This window comes from Rhagoletis pomonella, unplaced genomic scaffold, assembly GCF_013731165.1.
Source record: "Rhagoletis pomonella isolate Grant_MI unplaced genomic scaffold, Rhpom_1.0 Rhpom_scaffold_00232, whole genome shotgun sequence".
NCBI classification, from domain to species: domain Eukaryota; kingdom Metazoa; phylum Arthropoda; class Insecta; order Diptera; family Tephritidae; genus Rhagoletis; species Rhagoletis pomonella.
The window spans coordinates 14,640-27,595 of record NW_023458786.1 but is presented as its reverse complement, the minus strand read 5'-3'; the positions used below and the strand labels follow the sequence as shown (position 1 = coordinate 27,595).

The following is a 12,956-nucleotide window of genomic DNA, read 5'->3' as shown; positions in this document are numbered from 1 at the left end:
ACATGAGCTGTCACTACGTACAACACCTTGTATAATTCCACCATGGCATAGTTCTTGACTCGAGAAAATATTAATTCTCTAATCGAATTCTAATGTTGATCTCTAATGGGATTCGAATTTGAATTTCAAACTGCTATTTTGCTTTATTAAATAAAACGCTGTTTGTAAAATTTTTATTAAATGTATGTGCGATAAAATAATAATGAATTTGAACTTAAAAAAAACAAATTATCATTCATTTAGAATATTGCTTATTTACATTTATTTGAATTTTCGTTTTTTCTCTAATCGTTCTCGAATCGAATTCTAATATAGTTCTCTAACTTCCGTCATCGATTCGAGAACGATTAGAGAAATACCCTAGTTATCTAATGTAGAAATCCAAATTTCTCTAACGTTAGAGACCGTGTTTGCTGGGATGACTACACTCCACGTCGATCACTTGGGTACGCTGGACCCAACCGCAAAGAACTATAAATACATACTGGCTTTAGTAGATGGGTTTTTCAAGTATACATGGATATACCCTACTAAATCAACAGATGCGCAAGAAGTTGTTACGACATATGGAGCCGTGGGTCACTATATTTGGCAATCCATTGAGCATTATAAGTGAGAAGGGCACGGCTTTTACTTCAAAGTTGTTCAAAGAGCTTTGCTCAAGCCGCAAAATCGAGCATATAGAAACTGCAGCCGGAGTACCGAGGGGCAACGGGCAAATCGAAAAAACGCACAGTCATAGTGTCGGTTTTGTCAAAAATGTCTGCTGCCGAACCCTCGAAATGGTATAAGTACACATCCCAGGTGCAGAGGGCAATAAATGCACACGTCCATTCGTCTACGAAATTCAGTCCATTTGAAGTAATGTTCCGAGTTAAAATGCGTACTGAGTACGATCTGGAGCTGATGAAAATTTCACAAGAAGAACTGGTGTTAGGTCTGTAAGAGGAACGTAACAATATAAGCAGGAGGCTAGGCGTCAAATTCAGAAGGCGCAAGACAACTACAACCAACAGTTCGACAAGAAGCGTAAAGGGCATCAGGGGTACCAAATACATGACTTTGTTGCTATAAAGGTCACGCAATTCACAACGGGGCTAAATCTAGCAGGAAAATACATCGGCCCTTAAGAGATAGTAAAGGTGAAGCGCAACGGCAGGTATGACGTCAAGAAAGCAGCAGAATTTAAGGGCCCCAACCATACATCAACGGCCGCTGTGGTGTAGTGATAAGCAGTGCGCGATTCCACTCCGCAACGCCTGGGTTCAAGCCCTGGTCAAAGCAACATCGCAAAAAAATATAGAAAAAAGGTTTTTTCTTAACAGCGGTCGTCCCTCGGCAGGCAATGGCAAACATCAGAGTGTGTTTCTGCCATGAAAAACAGCTTCTCATAAAAATACAATCGCCGTTCGGAGTCGGCGTAAAACTGTAGGTCCCTCCGCTTTTTGTGACAACATCAAGGCGCACGCCACCAATCGGAGGAGAAGCTCGGCCAAACACTAACATATGGGTAAGCGCCAATCTATTATTATTATTATTAACCATACATCAACTAGTGCGGATAACATAAAGCTTTGGTGTTGTGCCGAAGAAATCGATGATGATAACGAGGTTGTAGAAGAGTCACCAGGGTGACCGAGTGTAGGATAGCATCCCTATACATTCGTTGCGAGGCGGCACCCCTACACTGTGAAGGATGCGAGAAGACAAAATAACGAGCAGTTCAGTTGTCCGTCGAGTATCAGCCGAATAAGAAGTAACGGCCGAATCAGCAGTATCAGCCGTGTGTAATTTAAAGCTGTGTATCTTTTGTTCCTTTTAATAAGAATTTACTCATTTGTTACATTAACTCAACAACTATTTGACTCAATAATTAATTGTTTGTGATCTACTGTTAATTAAATCAAATACTCTTAAACTATAATCAACTCTTTGATTTATATGTATAAGCACACTATTTGGTTTGCTCGATTTGTAAACAAAGCTTCTCAGCGGCAGAAAATATACTAAAACGAGCGAAATTTACAATAGCGCTTTTCTTCATCGAATGAGCATCATAATACCAAATGAAAATTCGTTCGATCAGCACTTTCGACCACAGTCGAAGATCGAATGCAACTCAGAATAGGGGCCTAATTTAAGGGCCGGTTGTTCAATGTCTGGTTATCACTACCACTACACTATCGACGATTTCGACATCATGCATGTAAAATGTGATCGATACAGCAGTAGTTGTGCTTAACCGGAGCTTCTACCTCCAAATTGCGCTAATCAGACATTGAACAACCGACCCTAAGACAAATGTTCCAAATTTCCGAGCACTAGTTTATTATTAAATTCGGTTTTAACTGTGCACTTCTTTGTAAATTTCGATGTGTTCTGCGTTCTGGAAGCCGTAGCTGGAGGTTAATGCACAAGTAGTGTTATATATCTTTTACAATAGAAGAGCTTCCACACTTCTTCTTCGGCAACACAGAAAGGAGAATTCTACCTAGTAAGGGTTATAATCCCTAAGCGCGGCCGAAGGCACAAGCAAGCGCAACAGGTGGTGAACCTAACCAAATGCATATTTTCAATGACTTGGAAGAAGTTGTTATTGCATTAACTGGATTACCAGTTCTTCAGGTATAATAGTTGTGGCTTGTAGTTCAACAATTCAAACAGAAGCTCACATACATAGATGCGTCCATGGTTAAGCTCGACAGCACCGCATAGCTTTGTGAATTCATTCCCATAACGCGCTCTTACTCCGCTGCTATAACTGCAAATGCAATAGAATCGAGTTTTTGTTGTTGTTGTTGTAGCGGCTACTAAGCCCCGTTCGGGGCGGTTCATCCACCAACGTTGTCGTCTATTTCAGCTAGGGGGAGGCCTGGGAAGTGTGCTACTTCCAGAGGGGCTGTCCATAGGGACAGGGGCGTTAGCTGAGTGGGATTCTCAGGGCATGTGAAGTGCCGGGAGTCATGTGGCGACTCTCTACATGCCGGGCATTGGTTGGGCACATCCTAGTTGATTCCGCTCAGATAGCTCTTGAGCCTGCTGCAATAGCCAGAGCGGAGTTGGGCTATTGTAGTGCGGGTCTCCCGAGGCAGACAAAGTTCTGTCCCGTCCACGTCCGGTGGTTGTGTCTACATAACTTGAGACTGATTCCCTGTGAATGCCGTTCAGGGCCTGTCGGTAGGTTGACGGGTCCAGAGGTTGTTTAATATACCTCTGGACTTCGTCTGTCAATTCGTAAAGATGCCTCCTGACGTGCCGTGGCGAGGGCTCTTCCGCGAGCAGTTGCCCGCTGGGATGGCCATGTCTGTGGCTCCCAGCGAGGAACTGCTTGCAGAGCATTATGTTATGCTCCTTTACTGGGAGCTCCTGGAACTCGTCGTGAAGGTGGTGTTGAGGCGTCATCAGGAGGCATCATGTCGCAGTTCGTAATGCCGTGTTTTGGCCGGTCTGCAGCTTCATCCACTGCGTCCTGCTAGTCCCCGGCGACCATACGTTCAGAACCGGCCGGCCAATTGCCTTGTATGTTGCCAACAACGTTTCTTTATCTTTGCCCCAAGTGCTGCCGGTCAGCGACTTGAGGGCATTGTTGCGTCTCTATTCTTTGTTGACAATTGCGGTTGTATGCGCCGAGAAGGACAGCAGACTGTCGAAGGTAACTCGGAGGATTTTCGGGTTACTCACCGCCGGTATTGTTACGTCATCGACGTGGCAGTCTGACCTTCGTCCAGGTGGTGAAAAGGGTTGCCGAGGATTTCGCAGGGGATAGGGCAAGGCTCCTTGCAGTGAAGAAGCGAGAAAGTTCGGAGGTAACCGTTTACTTTTGAGCACAAGTCATCAATTCCATTCCCAGACGCCATGATCGAACAATCGTCAGCATACTAGACTATATTAGCACCCTCTGGTGGCTGAGGAAGCTTAGATATGTAATAGTTAAACAGTAGCGGGGACAGGACACCACCCTGTGGTACCCGTTTAATTTTACGTGGCTTGCTGGTTTTGTCTCTGAAGGTTACTGACGAGTGTCGACCACTCAGGTAATTCGCCGACCACCGTCTGAGTCCCTGTGGGAGTGAGGAGGCCTCTATATCTTCTAGTAGCGTTGAATGACTGACAGTGTCGAACGCCTTGGACAAGTCCAACGCTACTAGAATAGTTCAGTCACAGGGGCGGTTTCGGTTTAGGCCACGAGTTATCTGAGTGTTTATGGCGTTAAGTACTGTTGTTGTACTATGCACTTTACGGAACCCATGTTGATGCTTCGCTGGGGTCAGGTGGTTCGTGAAGTACGGGAGCAGCAGGGCCTCGTCAGTGTCTTCGCTACCGGGGAAAGTGGGACCACTCTCCCCATTTTCCAGATGTCTGGAATGACGAGTGGCCATAGACAGGTTGAGGACCTCCGTTAGGTACGCTACTCCCGCAGGACCCATTTTTTTCAGCATCAACATGCATATTCCGTTGGGGCCAATGGCTTTGGAGGCTTTCGCCTTCCCGATGGCTAGCTACCCTTGCCTCACCGCTGGTGAAAACAAGAGGCGCACTAGGTTTTGGCATTTTGTGCAGCCTTCTGGTCACTCGAAGTTTGGCTTTATCCACCGGAGGATGCAGAATGAACTGCCGGCTAAAATAGCTCGCGCATCTCTCCGGGTCCGACGAAGCGTGGTCACCAGTCTATCTCGACTCTGTCGTCGCGCTTCGTCGGGTTGGACAACGACCTCACGGTAGACCAAAGCTTGCTCACACCAGAGGCGAAGTTGCAGGTCTTCAGATGCTCTTCCCATTTCTTCCGCTTATGTACGTTCACAAGTTGCCGAATCTCCGAATTGAGATCCCTAATACGGGGATTTCCGGGATCGGCCTGACAAAGGTTGTCGCGCTCATCAGCTAGAACAGCCGTTTCGGCAGGAAAATTCGGACGTGGTTCCTTAATACATGCTGCTGGGATGAAGCGAGCTGCAGTAGCGGTGACAACCCTGCGGAAATTACGTTCACCTACATGAACGTCGGTTGGTATGGGTAGTGCAGTGAAGGCGCCCTCCGTAACATTCGTGAAGCCTTTCCAGTCAGCTTTGGAAACGTTGACATAAGTCCGGTGATCCACGGAAGCAAAGTCGGCAGGTTTATCAATCGAGATGACTATGGGCAGATGGTCTGATGCTAGAGTCAGCATAGGTCGCCATGATACGCAGTTTATCAGACCAGCGCTGACAATTGTTAGATCTGGCGAGCTGCAGCAGCTGCCCATAATCCTGGTGGGTGCGTCGTCGTTCATTGTGCAGAATTTCGAATCGCCTATCTGCTCAGCCAGATGTAGTCCCCTACGATCATTTGCAAGGCTTGAGTGCCAGAGATCGTGGTGCGCGTTAAAGTCACCAACTACCATACGGTTTTCACCTCTGAGTAGCGCACCTATTTCAGGGTGATAACCAGCCGGGCAGCAGGTGACAGGGGGTATGTATACGTTTAATATTTCGAGCTCAACATCGCAGACCGGATAGCAATACCCTGACATTCTAGGATGGTATCCCCGCGGTCGATGTCTGCTTCAATGAGACGATACTGCACGGTGTGGTGCGTGATGAACGCTAAACCCCCACCATTATCTCGCTCGCGATCTCGACGGTGCACGTTGTATCCGGCGCAAATCAACAGGGTTGAATTGCCGTGCAACTTCGTCTCTTGGACCGCAGCTATTAATATTCCATGCCTTCCCATAAAGACAGTTATCTCCTCGATCTTGCTCTGGAGTCCGTTACAGTTAAATTGTAGCACCTTTGTGTGCCTTGGGAGACCGATTGTGATGTGTGGTGTTAAAGAGTTGTGTTGCCTGCCGGCCCCCTGCTGTACGTGCTGCAAAAGGGGTGCTGCCTTGTGGTGGTGGTTGGAGGCGTCGCGGGGGAGGGATGCGACGGGGCAGCACAGCAGGGGCCCACATAGCCACTCGTCCAATCTCGTGTTTTGCGAAGTCCTGAGCACGCCCTAAAGTGGCACCAGCCGAGGCAAGAGTTGCACTTGACTGATGTCACGTTACGGTATATTCTGGACTGACAAACAGAGCAGATTGTCGGAGGGACTAGGAGTTGCCGGCGGCGGTGTGTGGGTGCTATTGTGTTTGTTTGTGTGTCCATTGTTGTGTTGTGTTGGGGTGTGGGTGTGTTGATTGTGTGCTGCCCAGGTGGTGGTGGTTTGCCGTGAGGGCGGTCCGGTTCGCACAGCATGGTGCCACGAACGACGTGGTCCATTGCCGGTGCGTACGCAGGCCCGAGCAGCTACGGAGGTGACTCCACCCGTCACAGGCTTTGCACCTGACCGAGGTGGAGTTTGTATGCAGTCGTCTCTGGCATACGCAGCAGGGTAGATTTCTGGCCTTGGGTTTGACTCTATGCCAGCCCTGAGCAGAAGGCTGCGGAGGTGTAGCCCTAGGATCGAGCAACGTTTGATGTATTTCGCCGACCTAAACGGGGTTAGATCGCCGAAACAACAGCCCTTGGTCGGGTAAAACCCCAGTCATTCCGGTACGTAGAACCGGCTGTCGTGGGAATGTCGATTTTTTGTTTTTCGTAACGTTGCTACGAATTAACGAATTACGATAATTCGGGTTCTAGAATAAGGGTGTTAGTCTGAATAATTTGTGCTGGCGACTTCACTCGGATTGAGTGAGAGCAATTTTTCAAATTCGTAAATTTTTTGATTTAAGTGTTGTTGGAAATCCCCAACAAATTTTTGCCGAGCGATGCTGGAGTGGCGATAAAAATTTTTGTCGTTCCGATTGCGTAGACCTGACTGTCGTGGGAACGACAAAGTGCAAGGGGGCGGTAGACCACCCCTACATAACCATAACCATAATCTGCGTTCAAACATTTTAATTTTTGCCAACAAGGTTCCTGTAATAAACAGAAGGATCAATGTAAGTGAAGGGACTTATTACTTATTTTTGCGGCTCACAGTTCATACAGTGAAGGAAAGTCATTTAAGCATCTTCGGTCATCAGACTCCGAACAAAAAATAAAAATACATTCTTCGAAAACACGCGTATCTTTATATTTTGCGAGCATATCAAAACTAAAAATATCGCTCTAGCGTTTACGATGCATTTGCAAAGTATTTTTGCGTTTCCATGCAGCACGACGGGAACCTCCAATAGTCTGCGAATAACGGTAGCCCTTGCCAATTCCACGAGAACTTTTGCCAGCTGAGGTCAAACCACGAAGCTCACGATGTTTATGAACATGCTTACAAAGCCAATTTATTTTTGGATCTCTTCTTATAGCGTTATGATGGATGTCCACTAAAATGACTTCAAAATATTTATAAGACGCGTCCTGAGCCACCCAATAAGAGTTTAAAACTCTCAAACCCCCTAACCTACGGCCAACACGTTCCTGAAAAACAACAAAAAAGTATTATAAATATATTATATAAATGTAAATATAAAGTTTGTTTATACATAGTAATAAAATCAGACATCTAAGGAAGTAAATAAATCAACACAATTTATTTATGAAAGAAATATTTCATCATATAGTCGGTTATCAAGGCTAATAGAACAGAAGGTTACGACAACCAATTACACGACATTCCCGCGACAGCCGGTTCTACGTACCGGAATGACACGGGTTTTACCCGACCAAGGGTTGTTGTTTCGGCGACCTAACCATCTGTCCTGTGTTATTCATGATATTAACACTTCAGTGCATTCAGCCACGGGCTACACGCCATATTTCCTGCACACTGGCAGTGAATATGTGAAAATTGGAAACGAATATAAATTATTATTGGATGTAAATCCATACCATACACAGGATGTGGAACAGCGTAAAGTTCTGGCTGATGAAATTCGAGACAAACAGTTCGAACAATATCAACAAACCGCACAACGGGCATTTACCCGCAAAAGAGAACGCCATTTCGAGATAGGCTCGGAAGTGTACATTCGCAATCCTAAACAGTCCGTGGCCGGAGAGAGCTATGCACAAAAACTAGTCCCACCAAAAATTAGAGCCTATGTTTCACGGAAACTTGGTTCGAATTCATATGAACTGATCGATGCTAAACACCGAGTGCTTGGCAATTATTCCGCCGATTTAATCACAAGACGTTAACCCATTTAGTACATTCGCCTTCTCAAGAATTTCGAAGAATATATGGCAGGCCTCCATACTCCATTGATTCTGCCTTATTACAGGGTACCCGGCTTGTATAAATTAATTAAGTTTAGTTTTGTTATATCCATAGTTTTGTTATATTATATCCTCAGTACATTGCTAGTAAATCGATCAAAGCAAACAAGAAAGGATTCATAACCAAATCATTTACCAATGCCTTTCATCTACCGTAGCTTATGTAATGCGTACTGAAACTAAATACGAAAGACGGAACATTTGTACATACATATGCGCTTAAAGGCGAACTGAAGGAGTCAGGATGGGGTTGATGAAGATCATGTAGAACGATTTCGATGTAAGGTCTAACGCCGATCAAACCACAGCCCGTGAATCGCATTCGAACCACCATTCTCATATCCCTACTAAACGCTCCACATTTTTTTTGTTAACGTGTCGCTGAAGATGAGAAAACGCGACACTGACATACGATAAAAGAATCGGTGGTCACATACCACGAGGCTAGAAAAATATATTTCTCTTTTTGGAATTGGACACGGAGCGAACCACACTCATCAGCCCTCGCAGAACGGAATTACGACCAAGTATTTCAAGTGGATAAAACACTTGTATCAAAAGCTGGCGACATTCGGGGAGTTGATACTCACCCCTCAGTGGAAATTAATAGAGGCAAAAGGTGCCGTCACATTCCTTCCGGCAAATCCCCAGCCATGTTGTTGCGTAGAATGAAGAAGTTGTGAGCATCAAATCTGGACTATTCATTTGACAGCAATTGAGTCACCATAAGCCGGTAATACAAAATCATTACACGTAAGTCAGCCACTTTCTTGCCACCATCCATTGGAAACGAGCTATCCATCAACCGTAAATAAAGATTCCTGTTTGGACCGACAAACCAAGGTCAAGCAAATCAGCTGAGCTTAGCAGTTTATTATAGTCTGATAAAGAGACACCCAACTTGAAATTAACTCTTACCAATTTCTTCAAAGAGTCAGCAGAAAGGTCTTTTTTAATAAGGTTATAGCAAGAGATGCTGTTAGAATCAATCGATGCATGTTTAGGGACAAAATTTATGATGTCATTTTCGTTGACAGAGGGCTTAAAAGACGACAAATGCAACCATTTGAGCGGAACAACAACATCCAATTCTTTACTGGGATTACTACCAACAACGCTGGCACTTGTTTTATTGTCTTTCCGTACACCAGCACCAGAAGTCGTTAGAAAGTGCATTAGCACTAGCGGATGTCTCGTTATTATTTCTCTTAGCAGCAGCAGGTCCGAGAGCGCACATGGTTCCAGAATTACTAGCAACAACAGTATCAGCAGTAGAAGCATTGGTGTTAGGAAGTGTATTAGTATTAGCAGATGTTTGCTTTTTATTACTTTTAGCACTGACGAGAGAACCAGAAACAGCATTCGCATACGATAATGGTGTCGTATCAATTACATCAGGAGAAGTAACGTCAACAACACATGAAAAAGCAGACGAAGCGGCAATACTCTTGATATCGGCATTGTATTTGGCAGTGAGCATAGGCGAAGATGACATCAGCAAATCGACAGTACAGCTTCGGTTTTTTTTTTGTTTTTACTTTCGCTTAGCTGTTGGCTTTGAATTTTCTCACAGCCAAAGCAAACTCGAAGCATATGAAAAAGAAAAATGGAAGCACTTTCAAACGCTGGTTTTATTAGCAACATAATGGCCCTTATCGTCCGAATTTTGTCCTCATCCGCTGCAATGACAGCTGCACATTTTGCGGCCTATATATTAGACCCCAAACATAAAGGTGAAGGACTATCGGAAGAAAAAGAAGAAAAAAAAAATCATGTGTCGGTCTGGTGGAGATCGATGGGAAGTAAAATAGATGCACAGATTGTAGAGGCCACAAATCAGTTATTTACGGCCACTGCTTCTTCTGTGAGAATTGAAAGATTGTATTCGAGCTTTGGGTTGGTTCACTCGAAACTACGCAACAGGCTTGGCACCGAGAAAGCAACAAAATTTGTTACGATTATGAGGGCGCTTAATCCAGAAAGAGGCAGAGGCTCGTCTATGGGTGCGGACAAGGACTGAAATGGTTTTATTTAATTCATCAATCAAATCTCAATAATACACAAGACTACTTTTTATTTATATAACGTTCATTTTAATGGTAAACATTTAGGGGATTCCCTTAAACTCGTAAAGTCTTAAAGCGTGTAAAACTCGTAAGTTTACGAGGCTTTTATGAGAACGCTCCTTTGTGAAAAGGTTTAAATAGGTGGGTAAAGAGACTGTTTGACAGATCAACCAGGATTTTGTGAAGCAATTTTTGTTTTGTAGTATTTCCCATAACATCCCGCCATCTTGTCTCTTATCATTCTTGGCTAAAATACAACTAAAAATGCCGAAAATTAGCAGAAAACCTAAGTCAATACAGTTAGTGGATGAAATACATTCATTTTATTCGCGTATAATTTTTTTTATTTTTTTCATTGTTTTATCATACATTGTAGCATAAAAATGTCGGCCTCTCGGCAACATTGAAGTTTACGAGGTCGTTTGCGCATCAAATTTGCCTCGTAAATTTACGGGGGGCTCGTGACAGTTCTTTTACAAGGCTCATAAATTTATGAACTTTACGAGGCTTACGAGGGTTTTACGAATTTAAGACCCCTTTTATTATTTATTTCTAATAGATATTTGATTAGTTCTTCGCTGGATTTGATTTCTTTCTACCCTTAATTTCGAAAGTATTGAATTATTAAAAGCGTTTAAAACAATGTTTAAATAAGTTAAAAACATGTAAATTAAAACATTTACGAAAAACTTGTTTAAAACATATTCGATTTTTCCTTTTTTGAAAAATAAACTTTAACAGGGGAAAAATTTTATAAATAACACTTTCTATGTAAATTTTTGTTATTTGTGTTAAAGCCAGTTGCTGCACAGTGGGGTCATTGATATCGATATTGGAGATTAATTCAAAAAATGAATTTCAAAGTACAAAGAAGTTTTTACTACCAAATGAAAAAAGATAAAATTCTACATCACTAAGTATTCAAGTATTTGGCCAAACATTTACATTTTTCACATTTACCAGCACTGAAAAACTGGCCCTCAAAGTCGTCGCTTTTTCCTTTTTATGTGCGCAAACTGATAAACGTGATTTAATATGACTGACTTCCAAAACGTATCAATACAATGTTTGGATACTGTTATACTGCGGTATTCAAACTGTTTCTACATGCAGAGTTGCGACACATTGACTGCGCTCACACACAGAAACTTTTGTTGCCCATTTTCGGCAATTTCTCTTTTGGTTGTTGTTTTTGTTGTTGTAGCGGCTACAACAACCCCACCCAGATCGGTTGATATCTCGGTCGTTGTCGTCAATTTCCACTAACGGCAGCCCTAGGAAGCGTGCAGCCTCTACAGGGTCGGTCCACTCATTTGGCACATCCGCATTCAGTCTGCTCAGGTATGAGTTTAACCTGCTGCAGTAGCCAGAGCGAAGTTGGGCTATTGTGGTTCTTGTCTCCCGAGGCAGATGAAGCTCCGTCACGTCTATGTCCGGTGGTTGTATGCCTCTAACGGCATTCACAGGGCTAGAGTCTACGTATCCCGAGACTGAGTCCCTGTGAATGACTTTCAGGGCCAGTCGGTATGCTGACGGGTCCAGAGACTGTTTGATGAACCTCTGGACTTCGTCCGTTAGTTCGTATAGATGCCTCCTGACGTGCCTAGGCGAGGGCTCCTCTGCAAGCAGCTGTCTGTTTGGGTGGCCACATCGGTGGCTCCCAATCAGATACTGCTTGCAGAGCATTATGTTATGCTCCTTGATTGGGAGCATTTGTGCCTCGTTATGAAGGTGGTGTTCTGGCGACATCAGGAGGCATCCGGTCGCTGTCCTGAGTGTTGTGTTCTGTGCTGTCTGTAGCTTCATCCACTGCGTCCTACTAGTCCCCGGCGACCACACTGGTGCTGTGTAGTTTAAAACCGGCCGGCCTATTGCCTTGTATGTTGCCAGCAACGTTTCTTTGTCTTGGCCCCAAGTACTGCCGGCTAGCGACTTAAGGACCTTTTTGCGGCTCTGTACTTTATTGACAATAGCGGTTGCGTGCGCAGAGAAGGAGAGCAGGCTGTCGAATGTTACTCCGAGCATTTTCGGGTTATTCACCGTCGGAATTGGTCCTCCTCCTCCTTCGTCCAGGTTGTGAACAAGGTCGCAGAGGATTTCGTAGGGCAGAGGGCTAGACACTTTGGAGTGAAGAAGCGAGAAAGATCGGAGAGATACCCGTTTACTTTCGAACAGAAGTCATCAATTCCATTCCCAGTCGCCATGATCGAGCAATCGTCGGCGTAAGAGACAATCGAGACTCCCTCTGGTGGTTGAAGGAGCTTTGAAATATAAATATTGAACAGTAGCAGGGAAAGGACACCACCCTGTGGAACCCCCTGTTTTATTTTTCTGAGTGTAGGATTAAAATATGTTATATATACAGTATTAGCCAATACAATAGCACCCCCATTTCAAAGTGATATTGTTTGCCACTCATGTTTATTTATTTATTTTTAAGAATTTTCAATTAAAATACAGTTCATTCTCTCACAAAACTCACTAATTTAGGGATAACATTTGGGAAGTAAGAAAAAAAAAATGAAATCTCTTCAATTAATAATATTTCAAATTTTAAACAGCAAAATTTGATTATTGACAATTTAGTAAGAACAACTTCTATCGTGTGCGAAAATTTTCAAAAGCTTTCTTTGCAATTATCTGAAATTAAACATCATTTGAGTCAAAATCGAAGTAGATCACGATCATTTCAAAGAAACAGTTTTGGCAATTC

General features: G+C 43.8%; 1 long non-coding RNA gene across 1 annotated transcript; it reads right to left on the bottom strand.

Moving 5' to 3' along the window:
* Positions 1-6,399: 6,399 nt before the first annotated feature.
* Positions 6,400-7,410, bottom strand: LOC118750423. Its single transcript, XR_004994392.1, has 2 exons — positions 6,943-7,410; positions 6,400-6,881 (listed from the first exon to the last, which is right to left on the bottom strand). It is a non-coding gene; the product is annotated as an uncharacterized LOC118750423 (long non-coding RNA).
* Positions 7,411-12,956: the final 5,546 nt, after the last annotated feature.